Consider the following 16,370-nt stretch of genomic DNA (forward strand, 5'->3'; position numbering starts at 1 on the left):
TTTGTCTGCATCACAAATGAAACTAAAACCCTCACGGTGGCTGTAAGCATGCTCTATTCTGACTAAACTTGGGTCGATTCCAGCTGAACTCAGACACGGGCTTACTAGGCTGTACTCTCCCCTATTCATCATCCTTCTGATTTTGCTCCTTGTAACTACATTTATTTAAAGATGTTTTAAGAAATAACCTAAACCAAACTAAATATGATGGGAACTAAATTTTTATTCTGGTTCTCCTCGGCTTGTAGACAAATGTGGATCCATGTATCTAATCAAAGCAGACAAGAGTGTAACTCAGAATTTGCATATTTCAGTGAAATATTCATGAATCCAGGAGGGAATAACCTGGGATGAACATCACTTTGTATGAATCTGAATATATTCTGTATCACTGTCAGCAACATGTAGACAGCTCAGAAAATTCAGAAGAGGGCCTGTGCTTGTTGAGAAATGTCTCGCTGCTTTGGCTCTAAGGACAATAATGATTGCTTTTGCCCAGATTCTCATTTAATTAGCAGATTTCCAAAATTGGGCACTAAAGGATTAAGTCCCTATTTACCACATGTGGCTTCCCAGGGAGGCTGAGAAATGCCAGCTCCCACTGGAGTTGGTGCGAGTGGAGAGTGCCCAACCTCCTGAGACACGAGGCAGGTTCTTACTTGGCTACTTAATACAGACTGAAGTGCTGAACATTAAACACACCTTCATTAGAGGATGCTAGTCTCTATTTTTGAATTGATTCCTTTGAAGACCTATAGGTTAGGAGTGGGAAGGAAAATCAGTAATGGAGCAAAAATGACTGTGATTTAGAGATCGGATTGCATACAGCTAGAGCCGTGCATCAGGATAATGAGATTCAGTCTTGTTTGGTTCCCAGCACTGGAGACAGAAGCAGAAAATGTGATCTACCAAGCCAGCTCTCAGGAAATGAGAAACAATAGAGTGAGGAAATCAAATTTCAAACTGCAGGGATATATTTATCAAGTTTTCCTTAGAATTTTCGCAGAGCTTTTTGGTGTTCTCTGTGCAGCTTTTTTCCTGCATTTTTTCAGTCAGCCGACATATGGCTGGAGGATTAGATCACTGTAAAGCACCATCGTTTGTGACCTATTTGTTAATGCGGGGCTGGGGTCAGCGAGAAGAGACAAATGTACTTGTCATTGTTCAGTGCTTTTCAAGTGCTGTTCCTGTTGTCACTCACACCGTGGCCAGACATTTGGAACAAACTCATTAGCTAATTAGTGGTGTGCTCAGCCCCACGTGGCGGTAGTCGCTGTGTGGGCGATATTCACATTATGGCTGTGGAACAGGCCCTCCTGTGGCTTCCTGGCAGCCGCTCTTCGCTAGGTTAGTTGGGAGGGCAGCGTGGCCGGGCAGAGCTGGAGGAGGCTGCGCCTGCCTTGTCTTTGCTGGGAGAGTCTCTTGCATACCAGACATCGCACTGCAGCACTGCTTGTCATCCTCCTGCTCCTTGCCACGCAACAGCCCCTTGATTCCCGCTCGCTGGATTCGCTGCCGCCATCAGCTTTATCTGCGTGGCCTATTCTGCTGCTGGCACGGCTACCAGGGAGGTGCCACGGCTATCGGCTTGTGATGCTGAACTCATATTGCAAATAATGGCCTTGAACTCTGGCTCTGCCAACACAGCTGAAATGTTGTGGGCTGGGAATGATTTGATAGGGTGGTTTGGGTCAACATCCAAGGCGTGGTACAGCCTGCTCGAAAGAGGGATGGGGCAGCGCTGGGGTGGAAAGCTTTCTACACTAGCTCCTGGGTTTAAAATCACAGGACAAATAGCAGTGACCTCCTGTTGCTAATATGAAACAACGGCCATAGATCCACTGCCATGAGTCCCCTCTCACTGGGGATGTCCCCAGGGACCACCAGAAGGGATCGTCCTGGGCAGCCTGGGCAAATCTCTGCTGGTGCAGCTGTATCAATCAGGTACCTGACCAGTGTAGCAGGAACACTGCGATTTAAGACATTAATAAAATGTATAATGCCTTAATAATGGGTGTAATAAAAAAGTGTAATTTTACTTGGCTGGCTTGTTTTGCTTGCACTGAGTGGTTTGATCTGGTTGACAGAAAATACAGTTTTGTTGATACAGCTGTAGGAGCTCGTTGATTCGAACACTTATGCTGTAGACAGAGACACCTGGGATGGAGCTGGAAAGAGAGGAAGCTGCCTCCTGCTTCGGAGAGTTGTCTGCCCAGATCTGGAAGAAAGGCAGGCAGGCAGGAGAGAAGGCAGCAGGAACAATCTTGTTCTTCCCATTTTATTTTAACCAAGAGCTTTCTTCTCGTCCTTTAGAGCTGTCAGCACCTAATCATTAAGATTAATGAACACGCACAGAAACATTAGGTTTCCATCATTGCCGTTTTCCTCTAAAGAAGAAAAGAGGGAAGTATTCTTTCAGTTCCTGCTGATAGTATCAGATGCGTGCCGATCCTGTATTTTTTTCACCCAGAATTTAATTCTGCCTAGCTCTCCTAGCTCAAGGTTAACAGCTAAGCCAGCATCGCAGCTAGCTGCAGAAGACTTGGCTTCCCAGCTACCAGATGGTATTCAAAGCATTTGAACTTGCAGCATTTCTAAACAAGTTGCTTTTAATGCAGCTTACTTCGTGTTTCACTGCAGTCCCCGTTCTTCTGTATTTAAACCTCGATCCATCTCTTATTGAGGTCAGCAGGAATTTTGCTACTGACTCTGCAGGAGAAAGGGCTGGGCCGTAAGTTTGCAGCACTTGGCCTGACCTTCCTCTCACTTGAAAAGCAATACCTTATAAACTGGATTTTGCTCTGATTTCACTTTGTTCTGTTATGCTTTAGTAAGGCAACATTCCTCAAGAATTTGGGTTTTAAATGACCAGTAGCACTACCCGGAGCCAGCTGTAAGATGAGCAGAGTCCTGCGAGCCAGCTTCTCCCCTGACCTGCACCAACCCCGACCGTCTCCCGAACAGCCATGTCCCGTTTCCTTGAATTGTCTCACGGTTTTACGATGGGAACAAATATATTCAGGGAGAACTACAATGAGACCACTAACCTCCTCCAACCTGCGATCCCGGACACAGGTTTAGTCATTATCCCCAGAGGGGAAGGACGTGTGCTCCAACCCACCCAGACTGCCCGGCTCCTCCTGCCGAGTTCATGCCTGCGCGTCTCCACCGAGCTCCCCTTCTGATCACCACATGTGGCCACCAGAAAGGTCCCTCTTGCCATCCCGAAGCGTCCCCCGATCCATAAATGCTGTTATTTCATGTTGGCGTCTTTGGCGGGAGGGGGAAAGGTGCCGTAACCGCACCGTGTGAGGCGATGGGAGCCGCTTTGGGGCCTAGCAGCCCACCCGGGGCCCTGCTTTTTGGGGGATCCCCTCTGCCTGCAAAGCAGGGCTTCCCCACCCCGAAATCGGTTTCCCCTTGGAGAGGAGAGCGAGGAGGGGGCCCCCCTCGACTTCCCAAGCGTTTTCCTTCCCTCAGATGTGGCAACGGGCCCGAGCAGGAGCCGGGCCCTCTCCCGGGGTGCTGCCCGGCGGCTGATCCTGCCTTATTCCTCACTGGCGCCTACCCCCAACCCTCCTCGGCCAGCAGGGCCGAGGGAGCGGCGGGCCTGTCTGTGAGGAGACCCGGCAGCCACCCGCCATGGCCGGCGGAGGCCATGTGAGGAGGGAGGGGACGGCGCCCTACCCCCGCGGCGGGCAGTGGCCCGGCCGGAGGCGGAGGCCGCCGTTCGCCCCCCGCCCTTCGCCTCGCCGCGCCCGCGCCGGGGACGCGCCTCGGGGACGCGCGCGGCCGCCGGTTCCGCCTCCTCCGCCGCCTCCCCCCGGCCGCCGCCATGTTGGATGGTGCGTGTGGGTGTCAAACCCAGCCAGAGGCGGCGGCGGCGGCCGGGCACCGGGACACCCCCTCCGCGCCTCCCGCGGCCCCTTCCCCGCTCCTCCCGCACCCTCCGCACGCAAAGCCAGGTCAGTCTGGGAGCCGCGGGGTGCTTGGGGCGGGACGGGCGGACCGACGGCGGCGGCGGAAGAGCCTCCCCCCGCCTTTCCCCTCAGCAGCGGGGTGCGGGGTGGGCGCGGGAAGGGCCCCCCGGGGCTCCGGGCCTCCCTGTGGGGAGGGAGCGGGCCCGCCGGCCGGCTGCGGGGCTGGGGCGGCGGCTGAGGGCCGCGGGGCCGGGGCAGGTGGGGCGGGGCGGGGGGCGCCGATGAGGGGGGGACGACGGCGGGGCAGCCCCGGCGGGGAGCCGGGGTGGCCTTTGTTGTCTCCATAGGGTGGGCAGCAACAGTTACTGCCCATCATGGCAGCCCGGCGGCGGGGCCGCGAGAGCAGGGAGCGCGCCTCCGGGACCCGCCGGGTCGGTGCTGCCGGCGGTATGTGGGGGGGACACGATCGCCCCGGCCCTTCGTCTCTCGGGGTGCGGGCTCCGTCCCGCTTAGGGCCGGCAGCCGCCGGAAGGGCTTTCGCCGCCGGCCGAAAGTTTGGGCCTGGCTTCCCGTGCCGGCCGATGGGGCCGGCCGCGTCCCTGGAAGCCACCTGGGCTGGGGCTGCGGGGGATGGCGGCGGCCTGCCCCGGCGGGGGGGCTTCCCGGCGGCGGGCCGTGGCGGGGGCGTTTGGTTCGCGGTGTCCGTCACCTCGCCTCTGCGTTATTGACCTTAATCGTGGTGTGGGATTTATTTTTTCAGTAATACAGCCGGTTTGGAAGCTGTGTACAAGTGCTTTTAATTATTTTTTAGGGGTTTATTTTTTATATTCTCCCCCCCCCATCTTTACCTGCAGTACCTTTGATGCTACAGCTTGGTCTTGGGTAGTCAGTGTGCTGCATTATATTAAACATTATTGTTGTTGTGAAGTATATTGAAACAAGAATTATCACAGGCTACGCACAATGGAAGTTTCCTATTTTAAAGCTATAAGGCATATTGATAACATTTGGTCTCAGTTCTGTTTGGCCAAGGGGCATGTAATGCTTCCCCCCTCCCCCTCCTTAAGTATGGCATCATCACTGATCTGAAAAGCTAAGTTATATTTAAGATTTACATGAATTGGACATGTTTCTTTTTCTTAATCTACTAAAAAAATATCCTGAATTATGTACATACATTTTCAACAGGAGGCCTAACATACTTGTTCAGCTGTGTTGCGGATGTTATGGACTGTAGAGGCTGACTTTAGGAGTTCAAAATGCAAATCAGGCCACAAGATTGAGTTTTATTATTCTCCCCACTGAAATACATGTTTTATGGTAATATGGAACTCTTGCGTAATTCCAGTGTATGGCTGTGTTTTGTGCGAGGCAAGGTCATAGAAAATTGGATTCTTAGGATGTAAAATATGGGATGTTAGAATGATTTTTGATTAAAAATATAAATATATTGTGATGATACCTTTAGCAAAATACAGCCTATTTAGGAAGTACTTCTATATATGTTTGTCTTGGCTGATTCTTGGATGCATTATTTTTGAACAAACTCATATATAGTGTTTTATTGTGAAGAATCAAAACTTTTGATAAATTTTCTTTTATAAACTCGAGGTAATGGTAAACTAGCTAGATAAAGTTTCAGAGGTAATCTTCCATGTATTAAATATTTAACTATGTTATCAAAAAATATCAAATACAAATTAACCATGAGTATGCATTCCTGAAGACGAATTCTGATAAGGCCGAATTGACTGCAAGTTCTGCTTCAGGAAGTTTGACTTGGGGGTGCTGATTGTAACTTCCTTGATGCCATAAAGTAACTATGTGACATCATCCCACTGTGACAACGGTTCTCCCACACGGTAGCTTGACTTTTACATGTGCTGACAAATGAAAACTAATATCTGCCTTTAAGAAATGAAATATAATGAGATACTAACAGGATGGACCTCTCTCTTTAGAAAAGGATAATTGACCTGTTCCCTAGGTAGGAGCTAAGTAGCATTGGATAATATTTGGGCAAGAAAAGTCCTACCTGCGAGTTACCTGGTGGTCCTGTCCTAATAGGAGAAGAGATATCCGAGACCTGGCTGTCAGGTAGCCTGGATGGTAATGTTCATGTTGTTTTTCACGTCCATTATTCCTACAGTCATTTTTAATGAATAGTTGACAAACATCTAATGTCCAGTGCAAGCAGTGCTGTGTAATGGAATGAGCATAAATGAATCCAGCTTCTCCTGACCACATCATTATTTACATAACTGGTTAATCATGCTAATTTTGTTCCAGCTGTCAGCCATTTGATTGCTTTAAAACTTGGAGCTTTTAAGAAGCCTCAAATCTTGGATCGCTGCTGTGAAATGCCAAAGGCCTAATTTGTTACTTCATAAAAATGCTGATAGTCTTTCTTGATACAGAAATTGGTGTTTTGTTTTTTTTGGTTGGTGTTTTTTTTTTTGTGAGAGAGAAATCGTTAAATTATAATCTGTTTTAGGAGAAGTATATTACAGTGTAATTATGGTATTCATGATCTTGCTTTTCTTAGGTCTCGTACGTAGGATGGGGAAATGGCTATTGGTTTTGTCTGGTCTAGAAGAATATAAGTTATTCTAAAATCTTTATTTAATGACTGGTACTCAGGAAGCAACTTTCCAGTCTTCCAGTGCCATATTTGCAGAGTGCTAAATTGTCTCTTGGGATCTTGCTAATAGAAAATGAAAGGTGCCTGGTTTGTATGAACGTCTGTAATGTTCTTTTTCCACTTTGCCTTGCTCTGATCTGTGCAGGGAAAGTATCAAAACGTACCAGTATCCTGCTGCCTTAAGTGCTTCAAAGAACAGCAGGTTTATTTTTGTGTATTTCAGTAAGCTGGCTGCTCATTAAGAAGGCATGAGACACGGTGGAGGAGAACAACATGTATGCTGTTCTCTAGAATAAAACCTGCTAGGTCGAATTGTAGCTCCGCTAGCATTGGTATACTTCGGTTTGGTTACAAACTGGTACGTGCTGAATAGTAGACCATAAAAAGTCCTAGAATTAATCAGTTTAGGTGGCTGTTACAGGATTACTTTCCTGTTCTCTGTGTGTGTGTGGAAATTTAGAATGCTTGTATGTCAGAATAAGTGAATTCAGAGACTGTAAGCTTCAGGATGAATCTAGAACTAGGTGGTTGTCACAGTTGAGGCTCTTGGTGAGTGGTGCAGGTGGTAGAAAGCTACAGAAAAGCTGGTATTGCGTATTTATCATTTTGCAAATAACAGTTTTGTCTTTGGTTTTCAAGTTTGGGATTTGGTTGATTTTATGACAATGCTCCAAAGTATTGATAAAAGGCAAAACAGTTGGATCAAACAGTTCTAAGGTGTGTTTTGTAGGTAACTAGAGGTTGGTAGGCAGTTTTTAAGGAGAGAGTAGCTTAAATGAATGAGATTGAGTTCCTTCAAACTGTAGTATGTATGTTCTCAGTGTAAATATCTAATAGTGAAGTTTGTATGAATTTATACTAATTTTCTAATTAGTATTATCAAGTATTTTGTGTTTTCTAATTGCAATGTTACTGGCAACTGGAGGTGTTTACCAGAATTTCGTTTGTAATTCACTATTGTGCATTTTTGTATGGAAATACTACTTTGAATCACTATGCTTAGTGAAATGCTTTTCTTCTGTATAGATTATTTTTACCTCAATTTTTTTGGTATTGTTACAAAAATTGAACTTAAAAATTGATCTCGGAACTGATGGCCTGTACCGTGTTAATTGTTAATAGTGGGTATATCTGTTTTCATGTCACTCAGGGCTGTTAACATAAATGCCTCTAACTAGTGCCTTGAGCTTGCGCTCAAGGTCAGATTTGGTCTGTTCACACTGCCTGTGCCTTGGCTTGCGCGCCGACTTGAAAAAGCCAGCTCTTTCCAGGTGGGGAAACATGAGTGCAGAGCGGAGGAGAGCTCAGGCAGGAACAGGTCCCCACTGGCAGCGTGAGCCCAGCTCTGGCTCTAGCATATGACTGGGTAAAACCAGTCCCAGCCCAGAACTGGATACATCTCTGCGTTGGAGGCTCTCCTTACATAAGTTTTATGGTGGAGGTGGCTGGGTAAAGTTCTAAAGAATCTCAAACTCAGGATGTTTCGTTGTCCTGATGCATACAACTTATTTTCAAGGAATAGTTCTCCTTCCACGGTTAGGAGTATAGCTCCCTGAGCTGCCTAAAGTAATTAGTTGAAATTTTTGCGTGAGACCTCTGCAGTTTTCTTCCACGTTAACTGCTCCTGTCTTTCCTCCAAGTGCTGTTTTATTAATGTTGTCTACAGTTGCTGAGTCTTCTGTCATGTAACTGTATAATAAATACTAAATGTGCAAGGCATGAGAAGTAGAATAGTTTTGGAGAGTGACCCAGACAGGAGAACATTTGAATGCAATCTGCTTCTGTAGACATGGTACAAACCTGTCTTTTGTCTTTTAGACTTCTTTCTATCTCCTCCTACTTTCTTGCCCTCATAATTACCTTGTACTTTGCACATGTATACATCTGTTTTAGTGCTTATTTGAATAGCAGTCCTGGTTCCTCTCTGCGGTCGGGTCACATACATGTTCCTATGGCTCACCTTTAGACCCAATGTTTTGGTGGATGTTCTTTTTCAATGGAAATCTCTGTTCTTATCCCTTATGGTAAAATATTAATCTGGAAATAATTTACTCTTTTACGCCTATAGTGTGGCACTTAATGAACAATACTTTTACAAATGAAGTAATTTTTTTTTTTTTAAATTTCAAAGCTGCTTGTTAGTTTAAAAGCATGCCAGGCACCTTACCTAGAGATGTTTTATGTCCATCCTTCAAGATAGAGATCAGAAGACTCACTTGCCTTGTTTGTTTTTCAATGTAGCGCTAGTTATGGCCAATTTTTGGGCCTGTCATTCTAGAAGTGACTACTTAAAGATAGACGGTGGAGTCTGTGGGTCATGGCTAAAATGCCACATCTGTTTCTCTAGAGAAATTCAACAGCCAGACATTGATTTAATCTCCCTGCAGTATAACCTTATAGAGACTTTCCTGCAGTTCTGAAGATGTCGCTTACATAATGTAATGTCTTCTAAAATCAAACTGCTAATTTTCATTATTTAAAAAGCAGAAACCCAAGCAGAGCAAGCTCTGTACTTCTGTTTGTTGGGTCTGTTCTCTTTGGTTGAGTTTTGCCACTGAGATATGCTACGGTATACGTTGTACCTATGCTAGTTAAAAGTGTCAGCATGGGCAACAAAGGGACCAACGATGTCAGGGATGTTCTTTTACAGTTTTTTCTTTGCTCGCTTTGAAATCATGTTAATTTCTAGACTTAACATCAATTTAGTAGTTTCTGAACCTTTACAAGGGCAATGGTCTTTTCATAGCTTTGCTAGAACAAAGACATTTTAAGAATCTTAATAGAGAATCGTATAATCTTATTACAACTGCTCCTGACTGTTTAAATCACTTCCTTGTACTTAAATAACAATCTGTCACCAGCTATTTCTTGATTGTAGTTTTTGTCAGATGCAATTTATCCCCCTCCGTGTTTTTGTTATAATTTTTCTTTTCTGATTGTGCAACTCTTAGGTTGGCAAGCAATTTCTTTCTCAGACAGTTCTTCTGACTTCATTGGGACTAATCGCATGAGTGATTGCTCACTGGTGTAAGGGTTGTACAGTTCACGCAGAAGACCTTTGTTTGTAGGACCTCCTGGACAAAAGCCACTAAAATAACTGATATATACAGTTCTAATATTCCTTAGGGAAAGGCACAACAAAGTATTTTTAAAGGCAACTTCCTCCCCTGAGACGCAGGCACGAAAGACTCCCTCAAACATCTTTCCTTGTAGATAGGAAACCTGTTCTCAAGTGACTGGTTGTGTGTTGCTAACTGGGTGAAGAGGCCTCAAGCAGCATTTTAGTTTTGTCACTCTCCTGATTTTTATTTATTTTTTTCTTTTAGCAGTGAGGATTTCTTCAGCCAAATCTGTTGACCCAATTCCTGCTGCAACTGCCTTTCTACTAACTTTCAGCTCTGTTTGGACAGGGATGAGGCTTGTGACAACAGCAGTAAGGCATAGATGTTTGATCTAACCCTAAGAAATCGGCCAAAATTTAAGATCATAAATTAATCCTTATCCTTCGGTTCTGAATAGAACTATTTTAACATGCCTGCCTGTTCTCTGATGGATGGTCAAGCAGAATGTACTCTGTCATGTGGTATATGTAAAAGAAAGCAGTTGAATTATTATTTGAAAAACAGAAATTTAATGTTTTTAATTATTCAGTTAGCTAATTAATCAGTGAAACACCCTACCATTTTGTGACATTGCTAGAATGTGAATAGTAATGTCTGTTTAGAGAGAGATCTGAATCGTGCATTTCCAGCAGGATTCAGATCCAGGGAGGATCTGGTGAATCTTTAAAATGCCCCTGCCCAGGTATTTCATCATTTGATAAAAGCCTCTTTCTATAATGACCATTTGAAAGCATAAGATGGGCATCTGTTTTGTTATCTAATGAAATATTTGCCTTCTGAACCCATACTGGCTTATTGCATGGTTTTATGATTGCTTTGTGTAATACTATGCTTCTTGCAGTGATTTTTTTTTTAAATATTTTTTTTAAGGGCTTGGAATGCTTATTACTGATGAGAAGCGTTACTATTTTTTTGCTACTGTTGTTGAGCAGAGTTCATTAAGTTAAACTTTGTCTACCAATTTAGGAGAGTGTTTCTCAGAAAGTAAAGATAATGCCTCTGTTGGAATATTTTTAGATAAATAGCATAGGTGACACCAAGTACTTTTCTTAGAAGTATGCAAATGCAGATCAGAAATCAATATTTAATATTGTAATTGTAGTTTTTGAGAATCTCTACAACTTTCTTGTGTATATTTTTAAAGTAGAAATTTCTACATGCTACTCAGATGAACAGGAAGACGGTCATTACACCGGACTATAATTATGCAGCCCACGTTTTTTATACTTTTTCAGCAAAGCAACTGCTTTGTGAAGATTTTAAGATTGGTACCTGGGTGACTCCTCTGAAAGATATTTGTGTTTATATATTTACTGATTCTCTTGGGAAGATTTAGTAAGGAAGTAAAATACAGGAATGCTTATAATTGGTTTTAATTGGCTTTCAGAATTCTTAAATTTTAGAGAAGCTGAAGTATAAAAGCTTGTGTGACAGCAAAATCACTTTTAAACTGTTTTATTGCAGGGAAGCACAGGGGTATATCATCAAAGGATGTCAGGGTTTTTTTAGTCTGCAAAACTGCTTAAGTGTTGCATTTAAAATTTACAAATCGCTGACCCCTTTGTGAAACACTGAGACAGACTGAAATGTCTGGCTTTTTTTTACGTTTGACTACCTAGTGAATAATCTCCTTTTGCCTAGCCTGCTGGTTTAAGCACACTGAATAGTAGAATTGACATTTTGGTGTCTATCTGCCAACTAATAGTGTCTGCATATATTTAATTTCACAATAATACGAACATATGATGCCTCCAAGAGAGTGTTTACATCGGCTTTAAAAGACAGAACATGTTATACAACTGAAGATACGTAATACTGGGGAGTGCTCTGCGTGGTGGGAACTCTCTGCTTACACTGCAGGCTGCTGAAATGTTGAAGAGGTGAAGAACAGCAGGATAGTTTTGTAGGTTGTCTTCATTATACTGTTTTTAGTATGCTTTATGAGGGGTTTTCTGTTCTGCAGTTTATGGGCTAGATCAAGCAAAGTATGTGAGCACGTACTTCGCTTTGAACCTGTGAGGGATCTGTTGATCTGGGACTGGTCATTCCCTTGCAGTCGATGCCAAACACGGCACATCATTTTTTAGTAGTTAGCTTTCCAGGTGTAAATGCAAGAAACATGCTTGAACATCCTGAATGCAGAAATATTTTTGTTATGTACGTGCCGGCACAGAATTGTGTCTGGATGCCTTGGGACGGAGCCAGATTTTTAATCTTCTTTTTTTTTTTTTTTTTTGTCAGCTTGGGTAGGGTATATAGTACCGTAGTGCCTTTTCCTGTCTCTGGAAATGCTGATTTTTAGTTTTATTTTAAGAAAGGATTTCTTTTTCTTATTCAGAAGAAAAATAAACTTTAAAGGAGGAGGAAAGTCTGTGCTTGTTTTTCTTTTTTTTCTTTTTTTTAGTTTATGCTTTATAGAAAGGCCTGAAATATGCCATCAAAACTTTGCCTCTTTTGTCTCACAAATTCAAAGTTTAGAAATTGAGCAGTGGAAGATGAGTAGGGGTCTTGAGGTAGTGAGAGTAAGAGAAGGGGAGAAACATGCTGGTGTAAGTTGCCTTGGTATTAGCACAACGTGCTCACAGTGGAACTTTTACCAGGTAGCAGGACTGGTAAATTACATACATATGTGTGTCTGTCTGTGTAGATGCATGTGTATATAAACCGGCGCTTTAGCTGATCAAATCTATAATGGTAATGCTGTGTTGGTACAGGCAAAGCTTTACAATTAAAACCCCATTCAGTGCCTGTCAAACGTGTGAAACGGATGTGTCTTTAAATGCCACGAGGCTTGTGCTTCCCTGAAGCCAGAGTAGTCTTTTGTCAAAACTCCTATTTCAACTATTTTAATAAACTATGGTGACTTGTGCATTTTCTCCTTTCATGGGAAACCAGAGTAAAAGAGAATTAAGCTCCGCCTGCTGCTTGCATGCTAAACAGATGCAAATAAGAGCCCCCTCCCTCCTGGTTGCATCCTCTCTCCTCATGGGTTTCTACATTGTTTTGATTAAAGTGGTTCTATTGCCAACTCCCAGCCCAGAGGGCAGGTGAGAGGAAAAAAATCCCTGATTTACAGCTCAGTGATTAACATATCTTTTTGAGTTTGTAATGTCATCATTTCACAGAAAACAGAGTTCCAGGAGCTTCACAGAGTATATGGTTGTCAGAAAGGCAAACATCAAAGTGGAAAGAAAAGAGGAGTTTATTTAAAATATAGTAGAAAGACTTAAAACATTCATCCTAACCTATAAGAGCTATTAAAAATTAAAAAAAGCCTTTGAAGCTAAGCATTAAAGATTTAATAGTATTAATTGAATTAAGCCGTGGGAGTTAAGGATATGTAGACACATGTGTAAGTGTATGTATTCTAAGACATTATCTATATTAAGGAAGCTAAGGTATTGAGAGTTGAATTAATTGAACTCGGTTTATAAAGGCTACCTTAACAAAAACCTTTTTATTCTTGGACGTAGAGTAGATACCATTATAACTGAAAGTGTAAACAGAAGTGCAAGGTACTTACTATCATTTTTAAAACTGCAGTGAACCAGAGAAGATCAGACTGGGCATACCCAAACAAGGCAAAACAAGCAAAGTAGTTTCTAATCTACACTTTAAGGATAATTTTGTTTCTTTACATTATTAGATCTGATTTTTTTTTTTTAAAGAATAAATACTTTTTCCTTTTGCTGTTATGAGAATGGTAACTTAATACCGTTGTACTCCATAATATTGTTTCTTCCCTCCCCTTTTACCCCATGATACTCTTGCCTGTAGTCCCAGCCACAGGTGTAGGCTTTTTTTGGTAATGACACTTTCATGTTAGTTTGTAAATTATTTTCTCCTAAGACTGATTTGATTTTGGTGGTTTTTAGCTTTTCTTATGTTTAGAACTTTTCACTGTTAGGAAGACTTCTTGCTGGAGGAAGAAGGTGGTTCCTCCATAGCTTCGTAAATAGATAGCAAAGAAAAAATTGGAGTCAAGTCTCTGGCACTGTAACAATTGCAGTAGCCTGGTGTTCAGGGAACATGTGGGGTTTTTGTGGCGTGTTTTTTTAAATTTTTTTTCTTTGCAAATTGAAAACTCAATTTAAGACTTAACATATTTGACCTGGACATTAACAAGCAGGGAAAAGCTGGGTCCTTATGTCGTTTGCAGAAAAATGAGCAATGAAAGCTTTTGCAAGTGTGCAAGTGGCTTGGCTAAGGAAGATGATGTCCGGGGGGAGCAACATCAGACATTATTTGATTGGCATGCAAATACTGGTGTGTAGAGACACTACCAACCTCATCAGGAGGGATACCAAAATTGAGGTCTTAATACATTCATTTTTCCTCCTTAAGGAAGATGGTTGCTGACAGTGTAAGGCGGGTTGTTTGAGTCTTCTTGCTGCAAATGTAGTTACTAAATGATTCAGCATGATACCGTATCCACGCATTTTAGCAATATTGATGAATTCACTACCCTTCTGTTAGCTGATGGATGTTAATGGGCTAGAATTTCTTCTGTGCATTTGAATTAGATGCAATGGTCTGGAGTGGGTGAGTTTTTAAGTCACTTTCTTGTTCTGTTTATAAATCCAAAGAGAGAGAATGCTTTTAATGACTTACCTTAAAACAGTGGTTAAAAAAATAATCAACAGTGCAGGGATACCGGGCAGCTATGGGAGGTACAGATAGCAGTAGTACTACACAGGGGATTTGCTTACATTTTTTATCTTTTTTACATGTCTCAAGCTATAATCAGCTGCTTCAGAAATATCAGAGGCTTGAGTTTTGGATTACACATGGTAGGTATTGTCTTTTACATTTGGACTCCTTACAGGGTATATGGAGTCCTGAGGACATACACAGAGTTGCTGGCTGCAGAGTATCAAAGCTGAAAGGGCATAACATGTTCTCTGCAAGAGCCGACTGGAAGAAAATGACCTTTAATAAAGGAACAGGCACAGATGCTTTTTAGTGACAAGTCTTTGTCATCCTCTTTGAGAAGAGCAAGCTAACTCCCACTCAAATAATTTTCTGTCTAAATATCCAGAATAGATAAGAGAGTAGGTAGAATATTACTCCTGAAGGATAGGTCCAGAAAACTTGAGGAATTGTTACGATGACAGCTGAAAATTTCTGTATATCTGCATGGGAGAATGTGGGATTCACTGGCGTCTTCAAGCCAGATTTTTTTTCCTAATCCCACAAAAATCAACAAAATAATAATAACAAATCTTTGCTTTTGTGAATAAGGATGATTCTCATTAGTCCCTGGATGAAGGAATTGGAAAGTTTTAAGTAACGTAATAAGGAAAAATCTGTATATCAAATGTGCTGATTTTTTTTTGTTTTTTTTTGTCTTTTAGTGATTCACTTCCATCAAAGATGAACTTAAGAATATAGCTCAAAATCAGGAACTGGGGCAGCACAGAAGTAGACCAAAGTGACTAGCAGTATTTTTGAGTGCTGTTTCATGGTAAGCGTAACTCAGTCTAAATCCAGGCTGCTGATGGCAGGGTTGTTGTGTCATCTTCTCTGGCTGCATACTTTCTGCCTGGCAGCGCTCCTTTGGATGGAATTGCTTTTCCTGATGAGGTGGTGATGCTAGGTATGTTAGACAGCTCTGTTAGGAAGAGAGAGAAGTGGTAGGGTTGTTTGGAAAAGATTTTGGAAACTGTGTGGTGTGTACAGTATGAAAAGATAAAAGATACGGAGGAATAGGAGAGAAAGCTGAACAGCAAGTGTTGCAGGACAGAGAGATAAAATCTGTGTGTAAAAAGGGCAGGGCCAAGATTTTAAGATGTTAGCCAATTTTGAAAGAGTAGAGGACTGAATTTTCTTCTTTTCTGTGGCTGTTTTCAATATGAAACAGAGTGAATGTGAGTCTTACTGTTACTAGCAGCTAGGTAGTAAAAGGCAATTTCCCAGAAAACGCAGTTTGCAGTTCTTGCACTGTTACCTGCTGAAGGCAAGCCCCAAGTCTAAACCATCATCTTTAACTTTACCACCAATTTGAGCTTTCAAGGTGCAGCTTTACATTTTGCCTTGTGAAAGGTAACTGTAGATTGCTGTTGAAATGAATGTTACTTCCTCTGTTTGTGGTGTATTTCAAAATAATTAGAGTGACCTTGGGATTAATTGGTTTGGTGACCTGATCTGTCAGAAAACCCAGCTATCCATCTCCCCCTCCGCCTCCCCCGGTTTGTCAGACCAGCTCACTGAACCGATTCTATCTCGAGATCTGGCGTGAGGGGCAAGGAGGTGGCATGTGATGGCAGAGCTGGTAGGAGCAGGACGCTGCCTTCAGTAGCAGCCCTCAGCCAGCTGAGAATAAAGTGTAACGTGAAGCCACATCCTCAGGTCCTCTCTGAGCCTGACTGCTGAACAGTAGAGCCTAGTGTAAAACCCTGGTTTTTGGCCAAAACGTTCCTCCAGCAGGGTGCATAGAGGATTTTAGGATATATGTTTCCTGCTTTACAATTTTATAGCCACTTAATTAGTCATGAGCATACAACTGCATGTAGCTTAATTTCTGAGGGTTAAAGTAGCCTTATGTTACCAGTTATGATAGCTGAATTAAGACCATGTGTTGACTTTTCAAGATGAGTATGCAAGTATGGTGGCTGTGAGGGATGGCACTTGAAGTTTTATGCCATGGATGGACATCGATGAATGTAGGTAGGATATTAAATCAATCTC

General features: G+C 42.8%; 1 protein-coding gene across 6 annotated transcripts in view; it reads left to right on the forward strand.

Moving 5' to 3' along the window:
• The first annotated feature begins 3,767 nt into the window (after positions 1-3,767).
• The window catches only part of EPN2 (epsin 2), a 47,155-nt gene continuing 34,552 nt past the window's right edge, over positions 3,768-16,370 (forward strand). For 3 of the 6 annotated variants that reach the window (XR_012676146.1, XM_075165478.1, XM_075165476.1), the window contains exon 1: positions 3,823-3,965. The gene's annotated coding sequence lies outside the window, so the exon portion shown is untranslated. Of the gene's footprint in view, positions 3,966-15,037; positions 15,148-16,370 lie in introns of all 6 variants that reach the window. The other 3 variants (XM_075165474.1, XM_075165477.1, XM_075165475.1) reach the window with 2 other exon arrangements.

This window comes from Calonectris borealis, chromosome 16, assembly GCF_964195595.1.
Source record: "Calonectris borealis chromosome 16, bCalBor7.hap1.2, whole genome shotgun sequence".
NCBI lineage: Eukaryota > Metazoa > Chordata > Aves > Procellariiformes > Procellariidae > Calonectris > Calonectris borealis.